This window comes from Tupaia chinensis, unplaced genomic scaffold (assembly GCF_000334495.1).
Source record: "Tupaia chinensis unplaced genomic scaffold, TupChi_1.0 Scaffold141474_1, whole genome shotgun sequence".
Classification (NCBI taxonomy): domain Eukaryota; kingdom Metazoa; phylum Chordata; class Mammalia; order Scandentia; family Tupaiidae; genus Tupaia; species Tupaia belangeri.
In genome coordinates, this window is record NW_006201336.1 from 274,851 (window position 1) to 284,130 (window position 9,280).

Below are 9,280 nucleotides of genomic sequence, written 5' to 3' on the forward strand. Positions count from 1 at the left end.
GGCCAGCTATATCACAACATGGCAAAGGGCAGAAGTTTGAGCACAGCAGATTGGTCTGTCATATTTCCTCTCCTTATAAACCCACCAGTACTCAATCAAAGGGGCTCCATCCTAATCAATTAATCACTCCCAACCTCCCCCTCACTTTTGGACACCATAAAGATAATAGGCTTCCTCTTAATACCATCACAACAAAAATGTCATCATAGGAATTTTGGAGGACACAAACCATAGCAACCTAGAAGACTGGACTCCCAGAACTACTTACCCAAAGTTCAGAAAATACTAACAGAGTGGTGGATTTGCTCTTCCATCCCTCTGGTTAGGTCTGAGAGTCGTCAGGGGAAGTAGTTTACTGGCCTATTAACCAGGCACATGATACTGGGGGCTAGTCTGCCCACTATCCTCAAAAAGTGAAAAACCTGGATTTTTCTGGGGCTGCTTGTCTCCAAAGACCTCAGATGGACATTACCTCCTGAAAATGACATGAAAAATTTAAGTCCTGGGGCGGATGGCAGTGGGAGTGCTTTCCCAGCCGGTGGCTCCCATGAGGTTCGGCTGCCTGGCGAACAGGGATACACAGGTTGCTGCCAGCCCAGTCCTGGCACCTCAGTGTGAGGGCGAAGTGTGTTGCAGAAGGCAAGGCAGGAGGCATGGCCAGCCGGCCTGAGGAGGGAGGGTAGGGCCCAGAGGCCAGGCGGCATGACGGCCACAGGCTGAGGTGGAGGGCCACACCCGGGACAAGCAGGAGTGGGAGCACGGGCATGGAAAAGGACCAGGCAGCCAAAGGAAAAAGCAGTCACTGAAGCCTCAAGTGATGATCCATAGCCAGGAATCGACCTGGTAAGAAAGGAATCATTAACTAGTTTGGACTCTTTCCAAACAGTGGAGTGCAGTGAATTTCAAATTATGGCTTTCTTGTAGTCTTTGGGTAAAGAAGGTTTGCTAGAAGGTATTAAGAGAAGAATTTGAATTTAAAAATGTAAAACCATAGAAGCCTACCTCTCAAAATAACTAAAAATGAGGCAACACAAAATATTAAGGTTGAATTCCAAGAAAAACTGTACAAGAATGTTCCAAAATATTCTTGTAATGGCTTGTCATCTGGTGTAGTTCCAGTTTAAAATTACATGATTGCAATTGTTTCCCCTATTACAAGAGCTGTAATGATGAAAACAGCTTTGCATATATACCCCACAGTGGATGTATTTATGTAGCAGAAAATTCCTAAAAGTTAAAGAAAGAAAACTTTAGGAGTCTGGCAGAAAAGAGAGATAGAAATTGTATTCCTTATTTCTTACAAACTGAAGAAAATTTAGTGGAAGTAAATGAGTTACTACTTGAAGAAAGTGATTGATTAAAAAATAATGACTTTCTTTCTTGCCTTCAAGGTGAAAAAGATAAATATTCAACAGAGGAGAGTAATGTTGGGAGAAAACCCAGAAAGAGGATGAGGTTGTCTGAAAAAGGAAATGAAATGGTTATTGACATGAATTTCTCTAATGTGCATAAGTCTGTGTTCCTGCTGCAAGAAAACCAAATGGGTGGAGAAGGTAAAGAACCAGAGACTTTAGAGGCTTAAAGAAGTCCTCTAAAAGTTTTGAGGAAAGTAAACCATGATATACTCTCTCCAATGGATCATTTATTTAGTGTCCCAGAAATAGTAGGGAAAAAAACAAGTCCTGGCCATCATGTAAATGCCATGTTTTAGAAAACCTGTGAGCTGTTTTTGGAAGAAACAGAGTGCCTCAAAGTTCTTAGGATGTAAAAGCAAAGAGCCAGAAGTACTTTAGGTTGATGAAAAGTTCCATAGTGAAATCACCTAGTGACTGCCATTAAGTTGAAAAAAGATCTTCATGGGAAGACTTGAGAAAGGAAGCTGAAGAAGCAAAGTTAAGCTGTCTCAGAACAATACCAATGATGAGTAAATGTAATTGACCTTATTATTCATGTGCTGGAATATCTTCCCATTGTAGGAGAAAGTCTGCTTTGTCAAAATCAGATTACTTTCTTCCTGGGTCTCCAGAAAGTTTTAAACAAGATGATTTTCTTAAACACCAAACAGACCAGACTTACATAACTGATGCCAGATTATTGTCATGAACTTTCTTAACAGAAAAAAACTTTGACTCTTCAGATAAAGAAAAATTAAATTCTACAAATAGTCTGTCTTTTATGTCTGCAGTAGAACAGGCCTTAATGGTTATAAAGTTACTTATAATCAATGATGATGAAAAGGTAAAGTCTGAGACACCAAGCTGAAGTGGGTCATAGGTAGTTTCTAGTACTGCTGAAGATATTCAGCTAGCTAACATGACTCAAATCTTAACAGGAAGTGAAAAAAAATAGAATTTAACAAAACTTTATTTGACAATGGCTTCCCAGGATGGCCAGGAAGCAAGTAACTCTACAAGCAAAAATATTTATTAAAAAGTGTGCATTGCTAACCAGGCATTTGTGGTTCCAGACTTGTTTAAAATATTGAACATGGGAAAGCTGACTAATTTAAAAATTCCTTTACTTAATAATAAGACAGAAAAGAGAAAAGTAAATGCTAAGTCATCAGAGAGAGAGATGCTTACAGCCCCTTAGAACTTCTTGACAACTTATCAGGAGCAGAAGTAAGACAGAACAGGAGTAAAGAAAATGTCTCCATGGCAACTTCAGGACCTCAATCTTTAAGCAAACAAAATAGTGTAACTCCATTGCAAGCTTTTTCTGATTCGTTCTGCAGTAAGAACTTCTGTAGCATTTCTCCGAGCTTTACCAAGCAAGGTAATGATAACGAACCATCTAAGCACACTTCTGAACCAGGAAATATTATTTCTAATAAAGAAGCTGTTTCTCTCACAGTTGAAAATAATACTTGTAATCCTGGGTATATAGAGAAAAACCTTTCCTTTAATGAACAAGAAATGTTAAAACTAGTATCCTCTGAAGTTGGCAAAAACAATTACAAAGAGCTTTTCAGAAATCAAAGTCAGGTTTCCAGATATTCTTAAAGCGTATGAAGATGATGTCCTTTTAATTGATGTAATTCAAGATGACCCAGATCTCTTTGGAACCTCCTGTGATGGGGAGCTCTCTTTTGCCTCAGAGGTCCCCATAATAAGCCAGGAGCCCATTGTTGCTGAAGATCATCAATCAACAGACTCAAGCACATGAAACTTCCAGGGGAAAAAGAACCAAGCTATGATTCAAGAGAACTTCTTGTACTGGGTCCTGGATTGATAAAGTCAAAGATCTGCGCTCCCTTGTCAGCAACACATGAGATAAAACATGATTCTAAAGGTACAAACATTTCCTTAGAGGTTACTAATGAGACCTCTGAAAATGAAAAACTGGGAGACTTCAGTGAACAAATAAATGGTTCAGCCTTGGATGATTTTCAAAGTGACTATTGAAGGAAAAGGAAATACTTTTATGAAGCTTGCAAAAGGAAAGACACTAGAAATGCAGAGATGGCTGCTAGTGAATGCCAGTTAGCAGCAGGGGGTCCCAGGCTCTGTGCTTCTTGGTGCCTCTGCCAGGTCTGAGCAGCAATCAGGAGGATGCAGTGATGAAGCCATGGGTGAATGATTTCATATTTCCAGGAAAACATTCCATCATAAAACTGCAGAATACTGAAACTTGTGAATAATTCAAGAGAGAAAAAAATGTAGGGGTGTTCCAGAAGCCACTAGGATAGATGACACCCCATAGGTATTGTAAATTTCATTTTAATACATTCTGTGGCTGTGAGCAATCACAGTGCAAGTTTGTTCATGCACCTGAGCAGGGAGATGAGAAGGTTTGCATGGATGTGTTTAAGAAATATGTAAGTATCATTGAGCTGTGTTTGCCACAGCATGCAGTAAACATGTTTATGGAGTACTATAGGAAGTTCCCTCTGGCCGTACACTTTGATGCACAAGTGCTGAATAACCTTCTGAATTATTTGTTCAGACATTGCTTGTTGAAAGAAGTATTTCAGGTGGTGAACCTCAGCCTCATGGTTATCATGCTGCCTACTCTGAAAATATTGCTAAAAATATTAGAGCATGTGGCAACTACGAAATTAAGGAATGTGTACCTGCTTTAATTGATATCTTTGGTAACCTTATCGAGGCTGGGATGGTGCTTGACCCAGAACACTTTAATTATATTTTTAAGCTCTGTACCGAGTATAGGCTTCCAAACAAGAAATAACTACAGTGTTGGAAATGAAGTCCAGGTTACAGATGAGGCAGTTTACAAAGAACTGGAAATGGGATGTAGATGTAACTTTGACAGAAATAAAGAATTGTAAAGAAAAAGGTGACTGGACCAAATTGGAAAATTTATACATTAACATAAAAATGGTCTGTGAATATTTTGTAGATTTTTCAGAGTTTTTGCTTTTATTACTGAAACACTAACAAAAGATTCTCAAGAAGAAAGACCATGCATTCCTTTCTGTGAATTTGCTGAAACAGTAAAGATGCACAAAATAGTGAAGAAGATAAAACTCTGCTGGGGAGGATCGGAATCAGTGCCATGTACGTCTGTCACAGGCTGTTGCAGTGACAGAAGGGAAGGTCTTAGATAAATTATATGAATTAAAAATACACTTTACAAGTTTAAAAGGAATAATAAGGCCCAAGAAATTAGCATGGAGGTGTCAAATTGTGAATGTTGCTGCTGAGATTTTTCTGAAAAGTTGAAGTCTAGATGGTGCCATTTGGGTACTGAGGGAGTCAAAATGGATCATCAATATGTCTCTGTGACCTTGTGACAGACTGAATGTGCTTTATCTACATAATTTTCTCTTCTAATTGCACATGAGATCTTAGGCAAGAGCCTTTATAGACAGACATTTGAAGTTTTGCAGAACCTGCCAGGTTTTCAAAATTCCCAAGAAAAAGTGAAAGTCTCACAGTATAGCCTTTTTTTCAATAAACTTCTAGATGCCTGTATAGAAAGCAACACTCAAGGGACCCTGAGGCAGGGCCAGTCTCTGGTCACAACCCCAGCTCCAGTTCCCCAAACCCCAGAGACACACCTCTCAGGAAGGTAGGCAACTTTTTTTCCCTCTTCTTTCTTTTGTTAATTTCTTACTCCCCCTTACCCAACAGGACTGACCTCAGCTCTCCAGAAGAGCCCCAGTTCTAACCCCAGAACCCTGGCCAGCAAAGGACCCTGGGCAGGGCCAGTCTCTGGTCACAGCCCCAGCTCCAGCTCCCACAATCCCAGAGGCCCCTCTCAGGAAGGCAGGCAACTTTTTTCTCTTCTTTCTTTCATTAATTTTATACTCCCCCCACACACGTACACCCCCACAGAACAGACCTCAGCTCTCCAGCAAAGCCCCAGTTAAATCCCCAAACCCCTGGTTGAACTGGTATGCATGCATGACTTTTTTCTTTATTCTCCTTTATAATTTTTTCTTCCCTCTTATATAGTCATCTCCTCCCCATACTCCACCCTCCCAGAGAAACTAGACAGGCCTAGAATCACAGTTTTCAAATACCCTAGTATTGTGAGGCTTCATGAGGTCCTCACTTTTATTGAACCACCTGGGATAAAGGAGATACTGCTCCTCAGACACCTGAATAGAAGGCTCCTCCTTTAGGAACCACATTGCTAAACACAGCAGAAGAGAGACTTTGGAACTCATCAGCCCATAGCAAAAGAGAAACACATGTGTTCCCAGTCAAAAAAACATTCTCCTAAAAGGTATCCAAAAGTGAATACATTTCCCCATGGCTAGAAGTAGAAGAAGAGCCTGAGGTCTGAATAAACCAGGAACTATGTCTCCGTCTAAAGAGCACAATAACTCCCCTCCATCTCGGGTAAAAAAGAGGAAGTTACCAAAATGTCAGAAAAAGAATTCAGAACATTCATGGTGACAAAATTCTATTGTCTGTAATGAAAAAGAGACAACAAACTACAGATTAGAAAGTCCTTCCACAATATGAAAGAAGAAATGGACACTATAAGAAAGAATCAGATGGAACTATTATAGATGAAGTCTATAATACAGGAAATCAAAAACTCTCCTGAAAGTATTAAAAGTAAACTAAACCATGCTGAAGACTGAATCTCTGATGCAGAAGATAAAAAGTCTGGCCTAGGAAAACACACACACACACACACACACACACACACACACACACACAAAGAAACATGACAAAAAAAAACGATAACACACTAGAAATACTAGATTCAATTAAACATCTCAACATCTGAATAATTGGTATCCCAGAAGGTGAAGAAAATAATAAAGGCATGGAAAATTTGTTTCATGAAATTCTGGAAGAGAATTTCCCAAGTCTACAGAAGCACTCATACATCCAGCCCCAAGAAATACAAAGGACCCCAGATAGAATCAACTCAAGAAGATCTTCCACAAGACACACTTTAGTCAGACTGGCCAAAACCACAGACAAAGACAAGATACTAAAACTAGCAAGAGAGAAATAACAAGTGACTTACAAAGGTCATCCCATCAGACTAACACCAGACCTTTCAATAGAAACAATGCAAGCAAGGAAACAATGGGAAGATGTATTGAAAGTGTTAAGAGAGAAACTATTTCCAACAATATTATCATATCCTGCAAGATTAACCTTCATATGGAAAGAAAGATTAAAATATTTTCAAAGAATACCTGAAAGAATTTGCGAACACCAGACCAGCTCTTCAAAAATCTCTGATGAGAGTACTGTTCAGGAAAACTAAAGAACGAACATCCAGAAATAAAGGAATAAAAAACCACCAAGACAATGGCCAAGTGGAAGACAGGGACAAGTCTGGAAATATTGATAATAACATTGAATGTTAATGAATTAAATTCTGTAATCAAGAGACACAGACTGGCTGAATGGAAAAACAAAACAAAACAAAACAAAAAACCAAAAAACAGAAATCCTATACAAGAAGGTTGCCTACATGGATAAAGACATACAAAGACTAAAAGTGAAGTGCTGGAAAAAAGATATTCCATGCAAATGCAAACGAAAAAAGAGCTGGAGTCACGATACTAATTTCTGACAAAATGGGTTTTAAAACAGAAACTGTTCAGAGATAAAGAAGGGCACTATATTGTAGTAAAAAGTTTAATCCACCAAGAAGATACAGTGCTTAAAATATCTATGCACCTAACACAGCAGCACCCAAATATGTGAAGAAAAGACTGTTAGATATAAAAGGAGAGATAGACTGCAACACACTAATTGTTGGAGACCTCAACACCCCACTATCGCCTTGGGCAAATCATCTAGCCAAAAAATTAGTAAAGAGGTCAAGGATCTAAATAATACCATAAATCAAATGGATTTAACAGACATCCATAAAACTTTCCACCTGAAAACCACGAGGTATACTTTGTTCTCACCCACAAATGGAAGCTTTTCAACAATTGACCACATGATAGGGTAAAAAGAAATCTTCTACAGATTCAAAGACATAGAAACTATATCTAGCATCTTCACCAACGATGATGGAATTAAACTATATTTTAATTTCAAGAGAAATCCTCAAAAATACACAAATACATGGAAACTAGATAACCTATTCTTGAATGACTTCACAAAAAGATTCATGGAAGCCAATGACAATGAGGACACGAGTTTCCATAATCTTTAGGATGCTGCAAAAGCAGTCATAAGAGGGAAGTCCATTACAACTAGTGCAGCTAAGAAGAAGATGGAAGGAGGGCAAATAAATCACCTAATATCCTACCTCAGAGAATTGCAAAAGCAACAGCAAAAAATCTTAAAAAAAAAACTCTAGGAGAAGGAAACAATAAAGATCTGAGGAGGAACCAGCAGCTGGCATAATAGGTATATCACTGGTCTCCCATGGAGTCGACCAAGGTTCCAGTCCCAGACCTGATTGCTTAAACTCACGCTAGGTGTGCATGCATGCATTCCCAATATCCTGAGAGTAGAATGGAGGAGAAGGAATTGTGGCATGGCCATGCCCCATGGGGGTGATTTCTCACTTTCTGTCTCTTTGTCTCTCTGTCTTTCTGGCAAGTGCATGCTCTCTATAGCAAAAAAAAAATCACCAAAATGAATGAATGAATGAATTAATTAATTAAATTAAATAAAGATCTGAGCAGAAATAAATTAAACAGAAAACAAATGAACTATACAGAAAATAAATGAAAGTAAAAGCAGGTTCTTTGAAAAGATAAACAAAATTGATACACCAATAGCAAGACTTATTGAAAGAGGAGAGAAAGGAAACAGATAAATCAAATTTGCAATGAAGCAGACAATATAACAACAGACATAGTATAAATACAAAACATCATTAGAGGATACTATGAACAACTATATGCCAACAAACAATAAAATCTGGATGAGATGCACAAATTCCTGGACACATATAATCTACCTAGATTGATCAAGAAAGGATATAGAAAGTCTGAATGGGTCCATAACAAGCCAGGAGATTGAATCAGTAATAGATAAACTCCTAACAAAGAAAAGACCTGGTCCTGATGGATTTACCTCTGAATTCTACAAAACTTTCCAAGAAGAGTTAACTCCCATTCTGCTCAAGTTATTTCTAAAGATCCAGAAGGGTCAATCTCTCCCTAATTCATTTTATGCAGCCTCTATCACCCTTATCCTCAAAACAGACAAGGAGAGGACAAGGAAGGAAAACTATAGACCAATATCTCTGATGAATATAGAAGCAAAGATTCTCAACAAGATACTAGCAAATCCTATCCAACAACATATTAAAAAGATTATAAATCATGTTGTACATCATGACCATGTAGGTTTTATTCCAGGGATGCAAGGTTGGTTAAAAATACTCAAAACCATAAATGTTACACCATATTAACAGAAAGAGAGATTTAAAAAAAAATGAGATGGAGAAAAAGCATTTGATAAGATACAATTTCCCCTCATAATCATGACTCTCAGAAAAAATAGGCATAGAAGGGTCATTTCTCAACACTGCTAAAGCAATCTATGACAAAACCATAGCTAACATCATCCTGAATGGAGAAAAGCTGAAACACTTTCAACTAAAAATTGGTGAAAAATAAGGATGCCCAATTTCTCCACTCCTTTTCAATATAGTACAGGAAGTCCTCGACAATTCAATTAGAAAAGAGAATAAAATAAAAGGTATTTGATCTTCAGACCCCTGGTGTAAGGGACTCTGAAGCAGGGCTCCCTGCCCAGCTGCAGCCCCGAGACCCCCAAGCCAGAGATCCCTATCTCTGTCAGCCAGGTAGGATTTTCTTTCCTTCTCCTCTCTTTCATTTGTAAATTTCTCACTTATTCTTGACACACAGGAATGC

At 38.4% G+C, this 9,280-nt stretch overlaps 1 pseudogene; it reads left to right on the forward strand.

The window, feature by feature from the left end:
* The first annotated feature begins 511 nt into the window (after positions 1 to 511).
* Positions 512 to 9,280, forward strand: part of LOC102503348 (protein TOPAZ1-like) — a 19,232-nt pseudogene continuing 10,463 nt past the window's right edge.